This window comes from Perca fluviatilis, chromosome 15 (assembly GCF_010015445.1).
Source record: "Perca fluviatilis chromosome 15, GENO_Pfluv_1.0, whole genome shotgun sequence".
Taxonomy (NCBI): Eukaryota; Metazoa; Chordata; class Actinopteri; order Perciformes; family Percidae; genus Perca; species Perca fluviatilis.
The window spans coordinates 916272-940705 of NC_053126.1; the positions used below are offsets into that span (position 1 = coordinate 916272).

Here is a 24434-nt window from a genome sequence, read left to right on the forward strand (position 1 = left end):
CCAAGAAAGGTGATCTATGGCAGATCTTCTGGACAGAGCTATCACCAATTGTAGAGAGCTGTCAGCAACTGACCAAATGTGGATGCAAAGCAGAATGCTGCGGAAGATGTAAATGATATCACTTTGGCTCCTTACAGCACTGTGAGCTGTAAGTGCCAGGACTAGCAATGTTGGCCTTAATGAACATAAATATAATCAACCACATAAAAACAATGAACATAAAAAAAGGAAATAACATAAAACCTCCTGTTACTTTGGCATACTTCATAATAATTTCTTTGAATTATGTCACATTTCATGCATGTTTTTTCACATTATTTACTATAAATACCACAAAAGACTCTCAAAACACAAAATAGATATGTATGTGACATCTCCATAGTCAAAAACATAGGATTCAAAGGTAAAAACCTTGAAATATGTCCCGTGAGTAAAAATTATGTGGCAAAATACGTGTTTTCCAATGCTGGAAATGCGGGCGCTTGGAAAATGGCGGCCATTTTGAAAAATCAAGTGGTAACGTTATTTTTCAAATTATTGGCTCCAGAGGGATAACCACACCAAAATTAGGTGCTTGTATCCACTTGTGAACGATTTCCCCCCTTATCTGCCCCACTAACTCTGTTGATCAAAGATGAGGATTTCAAACTGATAATCAGCAGGACTAGTAAACGTTTACCACACCAGGGAGTCCTCTGATTCACTGTTAACATCCAAACATCACTTCATGGAACTTTACCTTGTGTGTGTCTCTGTGTGGACAGACATAATGTGAGCTAATTCTTCCTGATTCCTCCACAGAGTGGACCAGGACAGCTCAGAGGTTCCCAGAGGTCAGTCTGCCCAGCAGCATCAAACCCACCTGGACTCCATATTTATGGTCTGTACATGTACAGCAACTACTGTTACATCTGTTCTGTTCACATCATCTCCATGCTGCACTTTTGGACTGTCTGTCGTTGTTTGCTTCCATGATTTTAGTTTCATTTGTCATTCATATAATCTTCTGTTCCAGCTGCTGGAGGAGGACATCGGCACTTTTGTGAAGAACGAGCTGAAGAAGATCCAGAAGGTTCTGAGTCAAGATTACCCAGAATGCTTAGAGAGTCAGCGGGAGGATGAGGAGGTGTTTGACGGTGAGGATGAAGAGCAGAGGAGGAGCAGCAGAGAGGCATTTCTGAAGATCACACTGCACTTCCTGAAGAGAAGGAACCAGGAGGAGCTGGCTGACCGTCTGCAGAGCAGTAAGATGATTTCTCTAAAGATTTAACATGGTGGATAAATGGGACCTTTACTAATGTTTCCACAGATGGACCAAAATATATTCATATACTCAAATAACATGTTGAAATATGTTCTTTGACTTCTTGATCTTCTTTCATTCAGGAAGTCCTTCTGCAGTTGGTGCGTAAACTTAAATATAACCTGCAGAAGAAGTTCCATTGTGTGTTTGAGGGGATTGCTAAAGCAGGAAACCCAACCGTTCTGAATCAGATGTTCACAGAGATCTACATAACAAAGGGAGGGACTGCAGAGGTCAATGCTGAACATGAGGTCAGACAGATTGAAACTGCATCCCGGGAAACCAGACAGACCAGAAACAAGAATCAGACAAGAAGACATCTTTAAAGCCTCACCTGGAAGAGATGAACCAATTAGAACAGTAATGACAACGGGAGTGGCGCGGCATCGGGAAAACAGTCTTAACACACGAAGTTCACTCTGGACTGGGCTGAAGACAAAGCCAACCAGGACATCCAGTTCACATTTCCATTCACTTTCAGAGAGCTGAATGTGCTGAAAGATAAAAAATACAGCTTGGTGGAACTTGTTGATTACTTCTTCAGTGGAACCAAAGAAGCAGGAATCTGCAGGTTTGAAGAGGTCGTGTTCATCTTGTCGGCGTCTCTGGATGAGTGTCGACTTCCTCTGGACTTCCTCAACACTGAGATCCTGACTGATGTTTCAAAGTCCACCTCAGTGGATGTGCTGCTGACAAACCTCATCAGGGGCAAACTGCTTCCCTCTGCTCGCCTCTGGATAACCAACACGACCTGCAGCAGCCAATCAGATCCCTCCTGAGTGTGTTGACATGGTGACGGAGATCAGAGGGTTCACTGACCCACAGAAGGATGAGTACTTCAGGAAGAGATTCAGAGATGAGGAGCAGGCCAACAGAATTATCTCCCACATCAAGACATCAGCGAAGCCTCCACATCATGTGTCACATTCCAGTCTTCTGCTGGATCACTGCTACAGTTCTGGAAGACGTTGTTGAAGACCAGAGAGGGAGGAGAGCTACCCAAGACCCTGACTGAGATGTACATCCACTTCCTGGTGGTTCAGTCCAAGATGAAGAAACATCAAGTATGATGGAGGAGCTGAGATAGATCCACACTGGAGTCCAGAGAGCAGGAAAATGATGGAGTCTCTGGGAAAACTGGCTTTTGAGCAGCTGCAGAAAGGCAACCTGATCTTCTATGAATCAGACCTGACAGAGTGTGGCATCGATATCAGAGCAGCCTCAGTGTACTCAGGAGTGTTCACACAGATCTTTAAAGAGGAGAGAAGGACTGTACCAGGACAAGGTGTTCTGCTTCATCCATCTGAGTGTTCAGGAGTTTCTGGCTGCTCTTCATGTCCATCTGACATTCACCAACTCTGGAGTCAACCTGCTGACAGAAGAACAAACAACATACCATCGGAGGTTTCAACTTGGAAAATCACATTTCTACCAGAGTGCTGTGGACAAGGCCTTACAGAGTCTAAATGGACACCTGGACTTGTTTCTCCGCTTCCTCTGGGTCTTTCACTGCAGACCAATCAGACTCTCCTACGAGATCTGCTGACACAGGCAGGAAGTAGCTCACAGGCCAATCAGGAAACAGTCGAGTACATCAAGAAGAAGATCAGTGAGAATCTGTCTGCACAGAAAAGCATCAATCTGTTCCACTGTCTGAATGAACTGAATGATGGTTCTCTGGTGGAGGAGATCCAACGGTTCCTGAGATCAGGAAGTCTCTTCACAGATAAACTGTCTCCTGCTCAGTGGTCAGCTCTGGTCTTCATCTTACTGTCATCAGAAAAAGATCTGGACGAGTTTGACCTGAAGAAATACTCTGCTTCAGAGGAGGCTCTTCTGAGGCTGCTGCCAGTGGTCAAAGCTTCCAACAAAGCTCTGTACGTGCACACACAACTATCTTTCTAACTAACTAGCTGTCTTTTTCATTCAGAAAAAATAACCATTGTTTTTATTTGTTTTCACATGTTTTGTTGATTCATCTTCAGGCTGAGTGGCTGTAACCTGTCAGAGAGAAGCTGTGAAGCTCTGTCCTCAGTTCTCAGCTCCCAGTCCTCTAGTCTGAGAGAGCTGGACCTGAGTAACAACGATCTGCAGGATACAGGAGTGAAGCAGCTGTCGGCTGGACTGAAGAGTCCACACTGCAGACTGGAAACTCTCGGGTCAGTTTAACTTTTATTAAAAAAGATTACTGCCTAAGCTTTTTGTTCTTAATTTATCAATTATTAAATAGACTGTCTAAATATCTTTTTTAGGTTGAGTGGCTGTAACCTGTCAGAGAGAAGCTGTGAACCTCTGTCTTCAGTCCTTATCTCCCAGTCCTCTAGTCTAAGAGAGCTGGACCTGAGTAACAACAACCTGCAGGAGTTTGACCTGAAGAAATACTCGGCTTCAGAAGAGGCTCTTCTGAGGCTGCTGCCAGTGGTCAAAGCCTCCAACAAAGCTCTGTACTGCACACACATTTATCCAGATTAAATGCTGTTTATCTTGATTCAGAAAAACATAACTTGTTTGTAATTGTATTACTGATTCCTCTTCAGACTGAGTGGCTGTAACCTGTCAGTGAGAAGCTGTGAAGCTCTGTCCTCAGTTCTCAGCTCCCAGTCCTCTAGTCTGAGAGAGCTGGACCTAAGTAACAACGACCTGCAGGATTCAGGAGCGAAGCTGGTGTCTTCTGGATTGAAGAGTCCACAATGCCGACTGGAAACTCTTAGGTTGGTGTTCAGTTATTTGAAAACCATGACCCTCTGAGCTATTATTTTCTTTATATATTAGTTATTAAATGGACTGACTTCACGTCAGAGAGAAGCTGTGAAGCTCTGTCCTCGGTTCTCAGCTCCCAGTCCCTCTAGTCCTCTAGTGACTCAGGAGCGTGTTTACAGTGTAGTTTCTTGGTTCACGGTATTTTGAAAGACATCTTTGGTTCATTGAAGACAGAATTAGCAGTGCTCTATATATAGTTTATTTTCTTAATAGACACACTAACTGAATGAGTGCATAAACAAACATTTCATAGTAAGACACATAACCCCACCCCCAGGTAATCATTTCACTGAGAACGGATATGTCGGTGGCATGATGGCACTGTGGATAGTACTAGTAATAGTTGCAACACGGCACATAAACTGGACTTAGATATACAGTTAGGTTCATATGTAGATATACTGTACAATGACACCATTTTATTATTTTGGTTCTGTACTTCAGGGCACTAGATTTTAAACAAACTAATGATTATGGGCTGAAAGTGCAGATTCAGCTTCAATTGAGAGTTTAGCTGTGAAAAGGATCTGCCTGAACCAACACTACACTCCATTAGTGTTGGTGACAGTCATTTTGTGTGTGTGTGTGTGTGTGTGTGTGTGTGTGTGTGTGTGTCTGTGTGTGTGTAGTCTGTCAGGATGTCTGATCTCAGAGGAAGGCTTTGCTTATCTGGCCTCAGCTTTGAGCTCCAACCCCTCCCATCTGAGAGAACTGGACCTGAGCTACAATCATCCAGGAGACTCAGGAGTGAAGCTGCTGTCGGCTAGACTTAAGGATCTAAACTGGAGACTGGACACTCTCAGGTATGGACAGACAACAGCAGCTCTCACACTGCTTCTCTGTCACTAACTGATGGGGGATGGGAGGATCTGAGTGAAGGTGTATGAAGTTGATTCTGACTTTGTTTCTTCCTGCAGGACGGACCATGGTGGACCGCAGTGGTTGAGACCTGGACTGAGGAAGTGTGAGTGTGTTTAAAAGTTTAATTTATGAGAAATTACCTGCATGTTACACTAGATTTTTACATTTTCTTGACTGAAGTATGATGATTAATTCCTCCAGAATTTCAGTCGATCTGTTTTCTATCAGTGTGGCTGGAAAGATGTTAGAATTCAATCAATGCATTTAAAATCCACAAACACAACAAACTGAACAAAGTGATCCAACAGAAATAATTAATATATTTCAACAGTGTAGCCAACAGAAAGCTAACTTTGTTTCTTTTGATTTTCACTAAACTGGAGGAAGTTTAATGAACTGTATTTGCTGATTATTGGTATGAACATTCAGAATCAGAATCAGAAAATCTTTATTGCCGCAAGTGCGTTTTTAACACATACAATAAATTTGTTTTGGTGTTTTTGGTGCATGTCACACATTCATATAAGTATAGGTATGAACAATAAAAGCATAAGTATATGTACAGAGTATGTATTAAATTAAAAATAAAATAGAAATAAAAAGAGCAGTACAGCAGAGAGTACACTGGCATGAAGAGGCAGAGGTGGAGTGTGGGAGAGTCAGGGTGGGTTCCTGGCCTTGTTGATAAGGCTAGTGGGGGAGGGGAAAAACTGTTCATGTGGCATGTGGGTTTTGGTCCTGATGGACCTCAGCCTCCTGTCAGAGAGGAGTGTCTCAAAGAGTTTGTGGCGGGGGTGGGAGGGATCAGCCACAATTTTCCCCGCACACGCTTCAGAGTCCTGGTGGCGTATAGGTCCTGGAGTGGCTGGCAGATTGCAGCCAATCACCTTCTCTGCAGACCGAATGACACGCGCAGTCTGCCCTTGTCCTTGGCAGTGCAGTAGCCACTGGTCAGATGGTGATGGAGGATGTGAGATGGACTCAATGGTGGCTGTGGAAGTGTAGCAAGTGCACTTCTTGTCTTTGGCAGGTTGAATTTCTTCAGCTACTACGGAAGTACATCCTCTGTTGTGCTTTCTTGACGAGGGAGCAGATGTTCAGCTCCCACTTGAGATCATGGGAGATGATAGTTTCCAGGAAGCAGAAAGACGCCACAGTGTCAATTGTGGAGCCACAGAGGGTGATGGGGGCAGGTGAGGCTGAGTTCTTCCTGAAGTCCACAACCATCTCCACTGTCTTTAGGGTAACACTTTACAATAAGGTACACAAAAGTAGGTAGTTAATGATTAACAAATGAGGAATATATGGGGAATGAATGAACGTATCGTTTTAATGAGTAGTTACTGATTGACTGTGATTCAAGCACTAATGATTAGTTACTGTTAAACAGACTGGTAGTTACTGTTAAAATGAGTAAGTAACGAATGAGGAACTACTGGTTAGTTAATGATTAGTTACTCATTCATTTAACAGTAACTACCAGTCTGTTTAACAGTAACTAATCATTAGTGCTTGAGTCCGTCATTCAGTAACTAATCATTAACTAACCAGTAGTTCCTAATTTGTTACTCATTCATTTAACAGTAACTACCAGTCTGTTTAACAGTAACTAATCATTAGTGCTTGAATCACAGTCAATCAGTAACTACTCATTAACTAGCTATTCGTTGCTCATTCATTCCTCATTTGTTCCTCATGTTAATACGTAACTATTTGTGTACCTTTTTTTATTGTAAATTTTTAAAACGTCTTTATAGTCCAGTCATTTTATGAAAAAATGTTGAACAAATTGCAACGAAGCAAACTCAACTGATTTTGTATCCTCAATATGTCCTGAGTAAGGAAAAAAAAAGCCCCATAGAATCCCATTAGGGAAAGTTTCGAAAAAGACCCAAATATAGTCTATTCATACAGCCTATTCATTCTTTTCTCGTGGAATAGGGTAAACATTTTAACCTTTAGATATCACCATGAAACTTACTGAGTTGATTACTTACATCAAGACAAACAAAAATGTATTACAAGTTTTTTCAAATAGTTTGTTAACATGGGCAAACGGTGCATAATCTAATTACGTATGTGCTAATTTGCATAAATACTACAACAGATCTAAACATTGGGTACAGCCAGGTGAAAATGTCTTGTTGAATCTTGTGGTATTAGCTAAAGTGGTTAGCACACACCAAACGTTCGGCCAATGACGTAGACGGCCCTGCAGATTTTGAACAGCTCACCCGGAGTCTGAAGGCAGGATACATTCAGAAACCCCTATCTCACTCAAAACAGCATGGGTGTTTTTTTCCAAGGTTGTATGAGTGTGGAAGCACCAGAGACACAAAATAACACCCCAAATCCCAGAAAAAGTGATTTTTTTCATAATATGGGCACTTTAATACATAGAGGCAGGAAGAAGTACTTTAAACCAGCCTTTATTAATTATTATTGCAGAGATGGGGTTTGGGGCTGGGTCCGGTAGGACTGTTTCTGGGGATGAGTCTGAGGGAAGAACAGGAGACAAGGGTAAGAAGAGAATGCAGAAGACAAAAGGTAGGTCCTGTTCCCCATCTCTGCAATAATAATTAATAAAGGCTGGTTTGATATTGGTATTAATGTTCATGGGTAGCCTAAATGGGGTCCATTCAGACCTTAACATTAAGTATTTTACTGTAAGTGTTATGGAACGACACAGAAGGTGGGGCCCGGACAAAGCAGACCACCAACACAAAAAGTAAAAGTAAATGATTTAATGCGTGAAATCTATACAATAAATGTGCTGGTGGCAAAAAGAGGAAGCGTCGAGGGAATCCAGTGGTGAGTGCTGTGTGCTCTCCAGAGGGGCCGTGCCCGTGACGTGGTGGGGGGGTGACCATGTGGTAGGCCTCCTCCAGAGACCAACAATTGAGTCCAATCCGTAAAGAGAGAAGGGCAGGTGTGAGGAGCAAGCAGGCAGGCAGGCAGGCAGGCAGACGAGCAAGGCAGGCTGCAACCTGAGACAAACAGAAAACTAAGTTAGCCACACAAGCAAGAACACAGAAAATACAGGGAACTAGGATTGCCACTATACCAGGCTTGTAGACTGTGCAGATCTGGCGGACGACTGGATCACAGAGCCAGCATTAAATACAGCGAGGAGGTTGATGAGGGAATGAGCTGCACCTCATCATCAATGACATTTTCACCTGGCTATACCCAATGTTTAGATCTGTTGTGGTATTTATGCAAATTAGCACATACGTAATTAGATTATGCACCGTTTGCCCATGTTAACAAACTATTTAAAACAACTTGTAATACATTTTTTGTTTGTCTTGATGTAAGTAATCAACTCAGTAATTTTCATGGTGATATTTAAAGGTTAAGATTTTTACCATATTCACGTGAGAAAAAGAAATGAATAGGCGTATGAGTGCGCTATATTTGGGTCTTTTTGAAACTTTCCCCTAATGGGATTCTTCTGGGCTTTTTTTCCTTATTCAGGGCATATTGAGAATACAAAATCAGTTGAGTTTGCTTCTGATGAAATTTGTTCAAGGTTGACACCCATTTTGGCTTAAAATGACTATTAGAGCGTTGAGCTCTAGATTGTTTTGAGTGCACCAGTTCACCAGGTGGTCAGCCTCCCACCTATAGGCGGTGATGGAGGTGTGCGTCCGCGAACTTCAGAAGCTTGATGGACTGGTGACTGGAGGTGCAACTGTTGGTATAAAGGGAGAAGAGCAGAGGAGAAAGAACGCGAGCCCTGGGGGATCCGGTGCTGATGGTCTGTGAGTCGGAGACGTGTTTCCCCAGCTTCACATGCTGCTTCCTGTCAGACAGGAAGTCGTGATCCACCTGCAGGTGGAGTCAGGCACGCCTAGCTGGGAGAGCTTCTCCTGAAGCAGAGCCGAGATGATGGTATTAAAGGCAGAGCTGAAGTCCACAAACAGGATTCGCTTTGGTACATCGGTCAGAATGCATTTGACAGGACCCCAGTATCAGTTTACTGCACTTTAGTGTGTTAGGTTGAAGTCACAGCAATGCACAGGGCACTTATTCACTTCAGACTAAACCTGTGAACCTATGGTTTTGCAAACATAAATGGAAGCACAAAGCATAGGGAATAAAAATGCAATCCAACAATTAGTATACTTCACATTCTTAGGATACAATTATACATATTCATAGCTGAACAAATAAACTAAATCACTCATTTTACCTTAATATATAATATATGCTCAAAATGCCCTAATATCAAAGTATTATACATTTACAAAATACTTCTGCTAGTTTATAAATATGCATCGATATAACACTTTATTACATGGCTTGCTTGAATACAGCGGCATTTGCAAAATAAGTGATAATGTAGTGTAGGCGGTCGTTATAGCGAATACAACCCCGACAGGGTGATCAGGACCCAAGAAGGGGTCTTGAATCAGCCCGGTCAGCTCCGAAATAGTCTGTATTGCACGGCGGCTGTGAAGGAAGCTCCAAGATTAGGTTACTATGTTCTGCCTCTGTTTAGAAGTGGTGAATATACAGCTCACATTAAGTTAATACCATATAGTGTTGGCTTTTGTTTGATATTTAGTGTTGGCAAAAATAAACCTCCCCCACCTTGCTGCTGTCCAAAGCGTGTCAACAGCCTGCGCGTGCTGTGCCAGCAGTTTTTGTTTTGTTTTTATGTCAATTTTTTCCTCAACCTTTTATTGTTCGGCCATTTAGTTTTATTCAGTGATAAAATTAGGAACATTTTGTCTAATCAGTTGCGATTCAAACAGCAACGGGGGAAACTACCTCAGACCCTAAACAGATTAATAATATATTCAAAGCCTTTTATTCCAAGTTATATTCCTCTGACACCAATGCAAATGTCAATGCTATGGGAAATGTCTTTAATAGTGTGGACATACCTTCTATTTCTGATGATATGCAAGCTGACCTTGAGGCACCAATCACCCAGGAGGAGAATGTTGCTGCCACATCCTCTATGCAGTCTGCAAAAATCCCCGGCCCCAGATGGATTTCCCTCAGATTTCTTTAAAAAATACTCTACCCAATTGACCATACTTTTAGTTTCTGTCTTTGCTGAATCTTTTGAAACTGGCTCACTCCCCTCTTCATGTAACCAAGCATGCATCTCTCTTATACTGAAAAAGGACAAAGACCCCTTGGACTGCACCTCTTGTAGACAAGTCTCTTTATTAAATACAGATGTTAAAATCCTTGCAAAGGTCCTGGCACTTAGATTGGAGACTGTCCTCCACAAAATAATCTCCCTGATTTTTCAATATCCGCTTTATTTAATATCTTATATGGCCCAAAACCTGCTGAACCAGAATGCCTTTGCTCTATGGATGCGGAGAAGGCATTTGATAGAGTAGAGTGGAGTTATCTTTTTATGGCTTTAGGAAAATTTGGTTTTGGTTCTAATTGTATTTCCTTGGTTAAACTGTTGTACTTATCCCCCTCAGCTTTGGTTCTAACAAATGGTCAGCATTCCAACTATTTTTGAGTTACATCAGGGGACCCGGCAGGGTGTCCCATGATCCCACTCATTTTTGCTATTGCCATAGAGCCACTCACAATCGCTCTCTGCAGTAATCTACAAATAACAGGGGTGTGGAGGGGTTGAACGTAAGGTTTGTTGTATGCTGACGTCTTACTTCTTTACCTCACTAGGCCAGCCACCTCTCTACCGGCCACCCTAGAATTACTAGAACATTTCAGTCAGTTTTCTGGCTATAAACTCAATCTTAACAAGAGTGAAGTGTTCCCAATAACTACAGTAAACAAGCACTTGAGCTGAGTTACTCAGACCTTCTATTTAAGCTTACCAGAGATAATTTTGAACACCTTGGGGTCTGGGTTACCAGGGAGTTTAGATCAAACTTCTGTTTTCTGAGACAGCTCCTGGAAAAATGGTCTCCACTAGGCCTATCTCTCACTGGGTGCATAAACTCGGTTAAAAGGATGACGCTTCTCCCAAAGTTTCTGTACCTTTTCCAGTGTCTTCCGGTGTTTTTCCCAAATCTTTCTTTAAGAGGCGTCCTCGATTGCGGAAAATCCATCCTTCAGCGTCCAAGCAGGCTTTACCCAACTTCCAATTTTACTATCAGGTTGCGAACGTCCGATGTTTGTCCTACTGGATGCATCTGGATCCTCTATGCCCGACCTGGGTCTCTATGGAGGCTAGCGCGTGTGGCCCAGTCTCATTGCCTGCCACACTGTGTGCAGCACTTACCCTTTCATCAAACATACCAAAAGGCCACACAGTTGTTAGTCACTCCCTGCGAATTTGGACCCAGTTCTGGAAAAACTTCGGATTTCAGGCTCCCCTCTCTCTATGGTCCAATCGCAGCCAACCATCTCTTTGCACCATCCACTTTTGCCTGGTCATTCCAGAATTAGCGTGATAAGGGCTTGAAATGTGTCGATAGCCTTATCGACAATTGTTTTGCATCTTTTCGCAACTGTCAGATAAATTTGTTTTGCCCAAGACCCATTTTTTCAAATACCTACAAGTCAGACATTTTGTGCAAAGTCTTATACCTCTGATGTATTTATAAACTGAATGAATTGTTATAACTGGATTGTTGAAGTTAGAGACTGTTAAACATAATTCACAGCTGAATATGAAATGAAAGTTTAAATTATTTTTTTTCAGGAATTTTCAGTAAAGTTGTTATTAAATCAACTGATGATAACCTGCAGCTGTATTGTGTCTTGTTCTCTCCATCAGACGTCTGTGAACTGGAACTGGACACAAACACAGTATACAGCAAACTCAAACTGTCGACAACAACCGGAAGGTGACAAATGTGGAGGAGGATCAGTCATATCCTGATCATCCAGACAGATTTGTATCCAATCCTCAGCTGCGGCGTAGATATGGTCTGACTGGTCGCTGTTACTGGGAGGTCGAGAGGAAACAAGAGGTTTATATAGCAGTGAGTTACAGAGGAATCAGCAGGAGAGGAACCAGTGATGACTGTGGGTTTGGGTGGAATAATCAGTCCTGGAGTCTGAGGTGCTCTGATGGTGGTTACTCTGTCTGGCACAATCACGTAATAACAAACCTCACTTCCTCCTCTGTCTCTAACAGAGTAGCAGTGTATGTGGACTGTCTTGCTGGCACTCTGTCCTTCTACACAGTCTCCTCTAACTCACTGATCCACCTCCACACCTTCAACACCACATTCACTCAACCTCTTTATCCTGGGTTTAGGGTCTCCTCTGGATCCTCAGTGTCTCTGTGTCCTCTGCAGGACTGAGTGTCTCTCCTGTGGAATCAAGGTTCAGTCTGTTCAGCATCACACACACTACAGACCAAACATGAATAATTTGTGTCAATAAATCACATGTCAATATAAACATTCGAGCCCATCTATCTCTTTGTTCCTTTTCACACCAAATCCGAAACTTTCACTTGTTTAGTCTTCCACAACTGTTTAGGTTTCTGCAGATTTCGGATGCCGATTAAAATAAATGCCAACCAATGAAATTACTTTTGTTTAATGCAATCAATAGATTCTCTCAGACATCAATTTATGTTCATATTGTCACACAACAATGTGGGTATTGATCCATTAGATCTGGAAGCATTGTGTCCTCTTTGACGAACAAAATAAAGATTATAAAGACAACATCTGGGGAAGTACAGCTGTTAAACTGTCTGTCTGCACTTCATGAATTACTTTTTACTTGTACTTCACTTTGTTTTGTGTTTTTAATATGTGTTATCTTGTATGTTTTGATGTAAAGCACATTTTGATTCTATCTTTAAATAAAGCGATGCGAATTAATCAGAAAGCAGCAACAATTCATAAGAAAAACTTAAATTCATGTTTAACATTTTTTTGTAATTCATCCTTCCTCTTTATATGTTTGTAAAAACACTGAAGAATATGTTGCCATGTTTTGCTGTTGTCCGCGATTTTGCTTGATTGAAGGTGGGGGCCTAAGTGCTGCATTGTGTACACGTGTGTTGTGTATTGGGTTTGTGGTGTTATGCCCCTGGAGGCCAGGGTGAGCATATCTGCTCTCACCTATACACACCTGAAAGCTATAATCACTCTGATGTTCCCTTTGTGTCACTACAGCCTGAGGAAGGCTCAGCGCCCACGTGCTGGTGTATTTTTAATGTCTTGCCCTATTTAATAAAGGCCTTTTTATTACTTTTTGTAACCAACCTTGAGTGCTTGATTTTTATGACTTTCTTGGTCATAATTCTTCTTCCTTTGTCATGTTTAACAATGTTTACACATGCCTGTAAGTCCAGCAACATTATACTGCTAGATGTATAATGGAGTTTGGTGGGGGAGATGGAAATAAACAGACATGTTTCAGTGTTTATCTCTCATCATTCAGGACCGTATTGGGAGAAGAAGATATTCATCTTGACCGGACAAGTGGTCCATACGTCCTGGCTGCTGCCCGGGTGTCCTGTCCTGGAAATGTCTCTGGAGAAAAGAACATTGTTCACGGTGGCGGGCTGAAGGAGAGCTGCACCAAGCTAGCCACAGTTAGCCACACTGGCTGGACAGGAAACATGGAAGTAACATTCAAAGTAAAAGAGCAACACGAAAGGTGAGGTAAGGTTTATAAATACTCGCCATGGACAGGGCCGTCCAAACCCAGTTCACTATGCAAGAGTTTGGTACAGATACACTTCCATGACATGAATTCAAGTAGAATTAAATTAATAAGTTTGGACTAAATTAGCAAAGAAACAAATTAACCTCATTGATGGTTCTGCTGATCGTGGGTTTTTATGGTAGAAAATTACAGTAAAACGTTAAACACTATAACAAATATGTTCATGACCTCAATTTTCTATGTATTAACTAGTTGTTTGAGGTTTGTGATTGTGTTTTTGACCATCAAAAGAGTAAATGTTTTATTTTGTGTATATTAAAAAGGCCACCTGCTGAAATAGGACTTCACCCAACATAAAGACGCAGCAATACCTTCTTTATTTCACCAAATCCACTCTGTCTGTGTAAGATAGTGCTTGCCAATAAAAAATCAATTCATAATTATATTTAACATATGTAATGTGTTATGGGGGTGCAGACTTATTTCAGCAGTCTCTGCCAATGTCAAAATAAAATGGCACCCCCCTAACTCAGGATTGTAAAGTCTAACAATGACCCAATTAGTTTTACTTATGTGTCATGGCCTCTACTAAAAGTCCTGAAAAGATTGTCATTGTCAGCCTTTGCAATCCTGGAGTTTTTCACATTACTGAACGTTAAATATATATCTGAATTATTTTTATTGACAAGGATATTTGCACAGACGAGTGGATTTGGTGGGAATTAAATGTATTTCTCTGACTCTGTGTACCTGCTGGCTGTGTATGTTAGGTTGTAGTACTAAAACATGTTGCAACCTCTGTTAGTGAATAGTAGTTTTATTTTGGAATTTTCTGACAGGAAGTGTGTTTTATTCCTGGCGGTTTGACAGTGATGGTGAGAGGAGAACAGTGGTGACTCTGCACATCGGGGGCTTAAATGAAAGAGGATGCATGGAGATCTCAGACAGCTGGCAGGATTATTCCTCCCCTTCTTCCACAGAGTGTCCTGTCTGCAGTCAGGTGAGTCCAACTGTTGTTGTTGTTTGTTTAAATGTCCTCATGCCGCTCTGCAGTGTCTCATTCAGCCAGCAGCTGTACTGCAAGTGCAGTAAAAGTCTAACTTCACTATCAGCAGGAAGCATCTGCATTGAGGTCCAGAGAGAAATTCCCTCTGGCTGCATGCATTCTTCAAACCACACAAAGAATATTCATTCACTTTTAATCCTTGGAATTAGTTTGTGTGATGTGTTGATGGTAATGTTTTATTTTGTCATTCAAAGACAGATAAAAGACAAACCAGACACAGAAGGAGACTTGATTTTATATTAATACAAGAAGTGATCTGATGATAGAGATAGAGAACATGTGTCTCCAGATGTGTGTGTGTCTGTATCACACACACCTGAAGCTGGAGCTCCTGAGGTGGTCCCACAGATTTAAAGTCCTTGTTCAAGGACCAAACTGTGGAGGAGCTGAAGCAGAACATGACATCTGTCTGTTCAACAGTCTGAGCAATGTCCTGCACTGATGGAGCTCTGAATATCTGTTCCTTTGGAGGACACTGATGCAAATTAGTCTCTGTCAAACTAATTCATTCTCAAATTAATTCACTTTAATATTATATATGACAAAGAAAAATCCTCACAGTTTGAGAACCTGGAATCAGAGAATATTTGGGGTTTATTTAAACAATAAACAATAATTTTATGATTGTTAAAACTTTATTTGTATAGCACCTTTAAAAAAAAAACAGTTTACAAAGTGCTTTGACAGCAGAAATATAAGCACATATACATCAACACACATAATGTACACACCATTGTAATATTAAAACAGAAGATGGGGCAGGTTTAAAGGACAGAAAAAGTTACAATTCAATAAATAAAATAAAATTAGCAGGCAATAAGGTAAAAGACAATAAAAAGATGATAAAAGTCAGCATAAAAGAGTCAATAAAATGTGTCTCTGTGATAATTTCCTTTCCTCCATCTCTTATTAATCAATGTCTGTGATGTCTGTCCCACACTACCATATATGTTCTGGAAGGTGTTCTTCTAAACAAAAGAACAAATTAACATTCAGAAACTTCCCGGGAGAAAGGAGGAGACCACACATCTTTTTTTTAAAACCTCCATAGAAAATGAAAGACTTAAATTCTGGTTTCTATCTCTGGGGAAACTCTGAAATGTTTAGTGTGTTTGGTTCAAGCAAAACCAAAACTACTGTCTCCAAACTTAGAGAGTAAAACCCGGTTTTATATTCCACTGACATGACAAATAAATGTGATACCATAACCATGTTGGAATAACATAATGTTGCATTATTTTCAGCACATTCTCCCAGGTACATCCACTATGCAGTTAAAGAAATTATTTAAACAAGGGAATCACTTTTTAGAATAGTTGATTCCTCCAGTACATGCTGACTCTCCGTCTGCCTCCTCCTCCTTCAGGGAGCTTCCTCCAGAGCCAGCGACATCATGGGAGATTCCACCTCCTCCCTCGTAGACGAGGCAGAGGGTGGATGATGCCCCCCATCGTGGGTCTGAGGAGCAGCCAAAGCACCTCCCCGGCAGATCCACAAACCCAGCAGGTACAGAGAGCGCAGGTACGCAGACAAACAAGCTGTCATCCCAACAATGAACAGGAAAACCGTCCGTGGAGTCCAAAACCCAGTTTAGCTTACGTGATGGTCCTGAAGACAAGTTTAGTATGAGATGTTTAAGGGTTTCCGCGAGGAAATATATATATATATATATATATATATATATATATATATATATATATATATATATATATATATATATATATATAAAGTAGCATTTCAATCTGAGATAAATTTAGATATATTTTAATACATACACATTTGTATATTGTTTGGTATTTGAGTTGGGTTTGAAAAGGGGAAAATAAAGGAACCGCCTGTTGAATTAGATTCTCTATAAAACACAGGATTTATAAAACTATAAAAGGACAAAAGAGGAAAAACATCTTAATGAGTGTCTGACTGATTATAGGGAACTAAAGTAGCATTTAAAATATAAAATAGGAAAATGTAAATAAAGTAGATACTTACCTGACAGGTGGATTCTGAAATAAACCTGAAAGAAAAAGGGAACAAGTGAGTAAGAAGTGAAAGAGTATTTTATTTTATTATTGCATATGATGTGGGGGGTGCACTGGAATATCTGTTGTCATTCTGTGTTGAATGTTATTCTAAGAATAATACCACATCATGAAAACTTTCTAACTAAGACGAGAGAATAAATGTTTGTTTCTTACCTTTTGAAACGTTCCCATTGAGTCTGTGTGTCTTGTTTCACCTTTGCTGCCTGATCCCCAGAGAAAGACATCGTTTGCTCGTGTGAGTAACGTTACATCCCGCTACCAAACACACAGGCGTGTAGCTTCAGAGAGACGTCAGCCATGACACTTTGAAGTGTGGAGTCTTTCTAATGACGTATTTTCACAGTCTAAAACTCTGATACTCTGATACAACAGTTTTACGACAAACTGAGGGTTTCTTGACTTGCAAAATTATCTTTTGAATTGACAAACATCATATGTGTAATTCATGGCTCAATTCAAATGGGATCAAAATAATTAATGGTCTCTCCCTGTTCACTACAGAACATATTTTATCTGAAATAAGGTCCCATGATGGTCCAGAGGAAGGGGAGGGACTTCACCTCTCTTTAGAGCTCAACAGTGACCGACAGCTCTGGTTCCAGAAGTGATTTTTTTTCCACGTTCAATAATTTTATTGAAGGGTGAAGCATGGGCCAAGGAAGAACCCATTAGATTTTGGAGAGGACTCTAATAATGAGCAGATACAAAAAAATTTACCCACTTTTTGAATGTCTCTTGTCCCCCCACATCTCCGTTGACGTTTCATTAAAGGTGTTTAATTGAAGGGTGGAGCATGGGCCAAGGAAGAACCCATTACATTTTGGAGAGGACCTAAATAACAGGGTGGATACAAACATTCTGTTACTTTCCATACCATTGCGAGATGAGAGAGCATTTGTGCTGCATTCGTGTGGTGTCGGAGCAATCAAAACAAAATGTGTTCCCAACTTGAGGGGAAGTCATGTGAACTTCCCCTCAAGTTGGGTTAACATTGTGAAATAGATCATGGCTTGGCAGAGGTCTGAGCTCTCCGAGTGTCCTTCTGCTTTAATCGTGTTCGTGGGCGCGCCCCAGATGGAAACAGGGAACTGAGAATAAAAACTCCATTTTGATCACAGAAGGAAACATGACACACATTAAAGCAACAGAGAGACGTCTGTAAACTGTAAGTACAGCTTCTTACCTTTTTTGTTACATTATATGTCATTGTTGTTCTTTAACAAAATGTAATTTAGTTGTAGTGGGGCATCATTACACCAAGCCTTAATAATAATAAAGTTCAGTCATACGGGGGTTAAAGAACAGAACTAACTGCAGACAGGCGTCCAGCAACATTGATTAATACGTACATTAATCTAATTGGCAGTTTCATATATCAATGTTTCCTGTTTATTTAAAATAAAAAGAAATATCTGTTCCAGTGTTTCTAATTCTATAAAATATATATATATAATAAGTTCTTAGTCATTCTAGGTGGTGTGCTGAGTCCATTAGACCAGTGGTTCCCAAAGTGGGGTCCAGGGTCCTTGAGGGGGGTTCTGGGGGTCCCCAGAAAAAAGGGGAATAATTAATTTGAACTCTAACTCTATCCATTAGTAAGAAAATAACCATATGTATGACTATAATGCTTATGGGTTTCATACACGTTCTGTAATTAAACATCTAAAAGCAAAAATTCTATCAGTCAGTGGTCTAATCTGAGTCAGTTTAAGGGTCCTTCATGTGAAAACGTTTTGGGAACCACAGCATAAGGGGAACTGTCTGCAGTTAGTTCACGTGTCAACAGTGTGATTCCAGAAGTGAAAGTCCCAGTAATTTTCTCTGCAAGGATTTAGATTATCAGGCATAATGTCTCAACCATCCGAGGTAGACTGACCCAGAGCTGTGAGATTGTGAAATGGAGGTTTACCATAGAAGCCAGAAGTGTGTATGATATCAACCAAGTTTTAAGAAAAACATGTTTTATTCATGATGTCATGGAGAAGTACTACACTACCCATAATCCTAAGCGTATCAGCGATGTCTCTAATTGGTGGAGCTCGCTGTTACCATGGAAATGTTATGTCACAGTGAGTAACTCCACCTCCTACAGCTGATTTCTGCAGCTTCTCTGGTTTATTCTCTTAAATCATCCAAATGTCAGGATCAAAGATGGCCACCGCACAAAGTGACATCCAGCTCTGATTTCCATGAATTAGTAAAATCAGAGAATGTCTAATAAGGGGAGAACTTCCACTCTCTGGAAAATTCCGGGTTGGTACAATGGGGCTAATAGGGAGTGAGATAGGGAGTGAACAGGCTCTCCATAGACAGGCTCTGGTAAAATCCTCCAAACAGCTCCATGAGGCCATCTAGTGGACTGATAGAAGTAGAGCAGTTGATGGCAGCTTCCTATGCTCTGATTGGCCCTCACCACTGACCAATGAGAACCAGAAGCATCTTCTCTGTCCAATAAATAAACTACTATTGATCCATGTGTTGATCAGTTCTCCATGTTGATTGAATGAAATGTGATAAAGTGGTGAGAAAAGGCCCTCAGTAGTTCCCAGAGTTCAGTCATGTTTTCTAACTACTTCTTTAGTCTGAGCAACAGTCCAACAAGCCAAAAGGATTCAAATGACACTGATATGACACAGAGAGAAGCAGCCAATCAGAGGACCAGCTGCTGATATTTAGCTTTTTTCCAGGAGAAATTATGTGAGGGATGAATGAGTGATGATGTGCTGATGAATGATTGGACTGCTGCTTTCAGAGTTTCCTCTCCAGATGAAGGTGTGGACTCTGCTATGAGTCAGTGTGAGGACAGTGAGGAGGGAGCCCCTCCCTCTAAAGCCACTCTGAGTGGGGAACATGACAGCCAGACCAAAGCTCAGAGGTGAGAGGACCATCTCTAACTGTCCACCAATCAGATCACTCCACCATCATTATTCACACTCAACACGTCCATAATGTCAGTAAGTAAATACATTTTTCATATTGTATTCAAACATTTTAAATTAGATATGATTTAAGTCTTTGATTCAAGAGAATTCCCCTAAATATGTGAGGTTTAATGGCTTTCTTTCTATCAGGATTCATCAGAGACCAGACAGTCGTGAACCTGGACCCAGCTGTGTGTCCATGAAGAGTGACTGGTCTATGGGTGGTTTTATAGACTTCAAAGATGGACACCACCCTGATGATCAAAGGTGAGCAGAAGTTAAATGTTAAATTGCAGTTCATTCAAGTTATTCATTTTGCAGTTACTGTACACCTGTCTATTACCAACATAATATATATTTTAACTTAACTGCAATATATACTAGCCTGACAAGCCAGACCCACATCTAGATGTTGGGTCTGGGAACTCACGATTGGCAGGGCTCAATCTGAGGGGAGGGATAAACGGCTGTCTTTCAAATTCCCTCTGCACGCAATACTATAGCGCTACAACCAACCAGAGCAACGCTAGTTGATAGATTAAACTTTAAACTCTGAACACATCTTCCTTTTTTAAGAAGGACTTCAGTGCCGTTCTTTGTTCTTTTCTCAAAGAAAAGCTTAACTCCAAGTCTTCCAGAGTCGCAGCCAAAGCTGATTCCAAAGACCACTGTTCGCCAGCAGCAGCAGCAGCCATAAGCCCGCCCACCAACTCTATACACGATGTGATTGGCCCGGCCAGAGTTTGGTTTTTTGGCTGCAAATTACATTTGCTGCTGCTACGGTCCGTCTAGATTTCTAGGCTAAATATATACTGCTTCACTGTAACTTTTGTGCATTTGACAATAAATAACTTTAAACCTAAATATAAAAAAGACACTCATGTAAATTCACTGCTTTGACACAACATCTCTTCCTCTTTTTATTAGATTAGATTCAACTTTATTTTCATAACACAGAGTACAGGTACTGAGACAACTAAATGTCATTAGGCTTCTAACCAAGTCCCCAAGCCACAGCGTGTAGTATTTATGTCGGAGCTGACATTAACTAATGTCAGTGTAAACACAAATATATCAGACAATGCTCAGGCAATCTAGTAATATCCCGGAGTTGTGGTTTTGACCAGTCTTGAAATAAAATCCTTTTTCAGAGACTGAGACGAGACCAAGATGTAAATGTTAACAGTCTGCATTTATATATTAGGGGGGTGATCACAGGGTATCCATCTTCTTCGTCCGCTTATCCAGTGTCTGGTCACGGGGGGAGCAGCTCCAGCAGGGGTCCCCAAACTTCCCTTTCCCGAGCCACATTAACCAGCTCCGACTGGGGATCCCGAGGCGTTCCCAGGCCAGGTTGAAGATATAATCCCTCCACCTAGTCCTGGGTCTTCCCCGAGGCTTCCTCCCAGCTGGACGTGCCTGGAACACCTCCCTAGGGGACGCGCCAGGGGCATCCTTACCAGATGCCCGAACCACCTCAACTGGCTCCTTTCGACGAAGGAGCAGCGGCTCTACTCGAGCCCCTCACGGATGACTGAGCTTCTCACCCTATCTCTAAGGGAGACGCCAGCCACCCTCCTGAGGAAACCCATTTCGGCGCTTGTACCCTGGATCTCCGTTCTTTCGGTCATGATCCAGCCTTCATGACCATAGGTGAGGGTAGGAACGAAAACGGACCGGTAGATCGAGAGCTTTGCCTGGCTCCGCTCTCTTTCGTCCTAGCAGTCACGGTGATAAATTAGAATGTATATACCGCCCCGCTTGCACGCATTCTCCGACCAATCTCCCGGCTCCATTGTCCCCTCACTCGCGAACAAAACCCCAAGGTACTTGAACTCCTTCACTTGGGGTAAGGACTCATTCCCTACCTGGAGTAGGCACTCCATCGGTTTCCTGCTTAGAACCATGGCCTCAGATTTAGAGGTGCTGATCCTCATCCCAACCGCTTCACACTCGGCTGCAAACCGATCCAGTGAGTGCTGAAGGTCGCAGGCCGATGATGCCATCAGGACCACATCATCTGCAATTAGCAGCGATGAGATCCCCAGCCCACCAAACTGCAACCCCTCCCCACCCCGACTACGCCTTGATATCCTGTCCATAAATATTACAAACAGGATTGGTGACAGAGCGCAGCCCTGGCGGAGACCAACCCTCACCTGAAACAAGTCCGACTTACTGCAGAGAACCCGGACACAGCTCTCACTTTGGTCGTACAGAGATTGGATGGCCCTGAGAAGAGACCCCCTCACCCCATATTCCCGCAGCACCTCCCACAGTATCTCCCGGGGGACCCGGTCATAAGCCTTTTCCAGATCCACAAAACACATGTAGAGCGGTTCGGCATACTCCCAGGCCCCTCCAGGATCCTTGCGAGAGTGAAGGGCTGGTCCGTTGTTCCACCGACCAGGACGGAATCCGGCATTGTTCCTCTTCAACCTGAGGTTCGACTATCGACCGAACCCTCCTTTCCAGCACCTTGGAGTAGACTTTACCAGGGAGGCTGAGAAGTGTGATACCCCGTGTAATTTGGCACACACCCTCTGGTCCCCTTTTTTAAAAAGGGGAACCACCACCCCGGTCTGCCACTCCTTTGGCCCTGTCCCAGACTTCCACGCAATGTTGAAGAGGCGTGTCAACCAGGACAGCCCCTCCACACCCAGAGCCTTGAGCATTTCTGGACGGATCTCATCAATCCCAGGGGCTTTGCCACTGTGGAGTTGTTTGACTACATCAGTATTCCTATTGGCTTGAAATTTAACATTTGCATTTGCATGAACTGGGGTAGACGCTCCATATTCATGCTCCATCTTTAAATACATTAGCTGGTAAGATACATACAAGACATACTGCTCCACCTTTCACGTTTTCTCTGTCAAATGATAAACTCACAGGTGCTGCTAATGCCGCTAATGGGTATCGTAGCTTCCCGGCCCCGGCAAGTTTGAAGAAGGAAACCTGGAGGACCACACGTATTCAAAATCCAAATTTCAGGAACAGGAGTCTTCTTCTTCTTCGCCCAGAAAAAGAAAAAGGATATTGAAAAGAGCAAGAGACCGGCTTTTTGAAGCGTGAAGGCTACCGTAGCTGTAATACGTACTTTGAACTGCATAGTGCGAGAGAGTTGATTGCGATATATGATCTCAACACTAGATGGGAGAAATTCCTACACATTGTACCTTTAAAATTCTGTCTCTGACTTTATTTGTGTTCATGTGCGTCCATGATGAAGTAAGTGCAGTATAATGATTCACATTTCATAGTTTGGTTGGTGAAGTGAGGTTTTGTAATTCCTTTTCATATATATTATGTGTTGAGAAGATTTATAATGCTGACCAATTTCTACAGTAATCCCTCTTATATAATGTAGAAATAACCTTTATTAGTGGCTGTATTTGTTAGTATTCATGTTGTTGGTTTGTTTGACCGGGAACTCATTGTTTAATTGATGATAGAGGTAATTGAGGGCGTTTTCACACCAACAGCCTTTAGTTCGGTTGAATCGAACTAGAGTTCGTTTGCCCCGCTGGTGCGGTTCGTTTGGGCAGGTGAGAACGCGGCAATCGAACTCTGGTGCGCACCAAAAGCGGACCAAACAAGCGCACCGAGACCTGCTTGAAGAGGGGGTTTCGGTACGCTTTCAATCGAACTCTGGAGCGGTTCGTTTGTGGTGAGAACGTGATCCGTACTCAAACCGCACCAACTATATACTCCTCCAGTCTGAGCTGATGTCTCCTGTAGTCAGGTGTGTTTAGCAATCTGCGATGCAGCAGAGCAGCAAACTGTGGCAGCTTGTAGTGTTTCTATCACAGAAATAGACTGCAGTCAAGCTTGCCGTCCATCACTCGTATCTGCCGCTAAAATTGGAGACAGACGCCTGCAGAGCGGAGCGAAGTCTCGGTGACCAGAGCAATGAAATGAGCTGGTTTGACCACTAGACCAGAACACAGGACCTTCTTCCTGTATTTACTTTCTTGCTCCCTACCCCAGACGTATCCGACCAATAAGAGGGCTGGACGTTCTTGTTTGGTACGCTTGGATTTTTCCAGGCGTGAAACCAAACCAAACTGACCGAGGGCAAATTGCTCCAAGTTTACTACCTCACCAACTGATTCGGACCAAATAAAACAAACTACAGGTGTGAAAACGCCCTTAGAGTCCATTTGGGAAAGGGACAGTGCTCTTCAACCGTGTCAATTTAAATAATCTTTTCTCCACTAGAGCGCAGTGTTTACTAGAGGTATACGAGATCTCGCGAGATTAAACGTGATTACATTTCTCATTGAGATAAAAAGTGTCTTGCGATGTCTCTCAATATACTCATGGACAAGTTTATTTCCTCAATCGTTTGTTGCAGCTACTATGGCAAACTCCCGATCTAGATTCTAGAATCGATTGTTTTTCATTGGGTTCCTGGATGTTAACACTGAATTTTAAACATTACATTTTGCAGCTGAATTTGTTATACTGAATTTTTTTATGTTGAATTCTTTTATTCTGAATTGATGAACTTAGAAAAATAGACAATACTTTCACACATAAACTGGTATTTCTATAAACAGAAGGTGTGCACGTCACACTGACTTCAGACCAGCGTACACATGGTTTTAGAGCCAGCTGCAGGTGATGAGGTGGAAATGGAAAACAGGCTGAGAGACAGAATCTTAATAATAAAACATTGTTTGTTGTGATTGTGTGTTTTCAGTTTACACAGCTGTAAATCACCATCAGATTCCATTAGATTCTTTCAGTAATTGTCAGTAAAGTTGTTAATAAATCAACAAATGATAACCTGCAGCTGTATTGTGTCTTGTTCTCTCCATCAGATGTCTGTGAACTGGAACTGGACACAAGCACAGTATACAGAAAACTCAAACTGTCTGACAACAACAGGAAGGTGACAC

The 24434-nt window shown here is 41.9% G+C and overlaps 1 protein-coding gene and 1 long non-coding RNA gene across 2 annotated transcripts in view; both read left to right on the forward strand.

Moving 5' to 3' along the window:
• The window catches only part of LOC120573938 (NLR family CARD domain-containing protein 3-like), a 91434-nt gene that overhangs the window by 40740 nt on the left and 26260 nt on the right, over nt 1-24434 (forward strand). The window lies entirely within an intron of this gene.
• On the forward strand, nt 4695-12170 carry LOC120573942. The gene is made up of 3 exons (XR_005641800.1): nt 4695-4866; nt 4981-5027; nt 11646-12170. It is a non-coding gene; the product is annotated as an uncharacterized LOC120573942 (long non-coding RNA).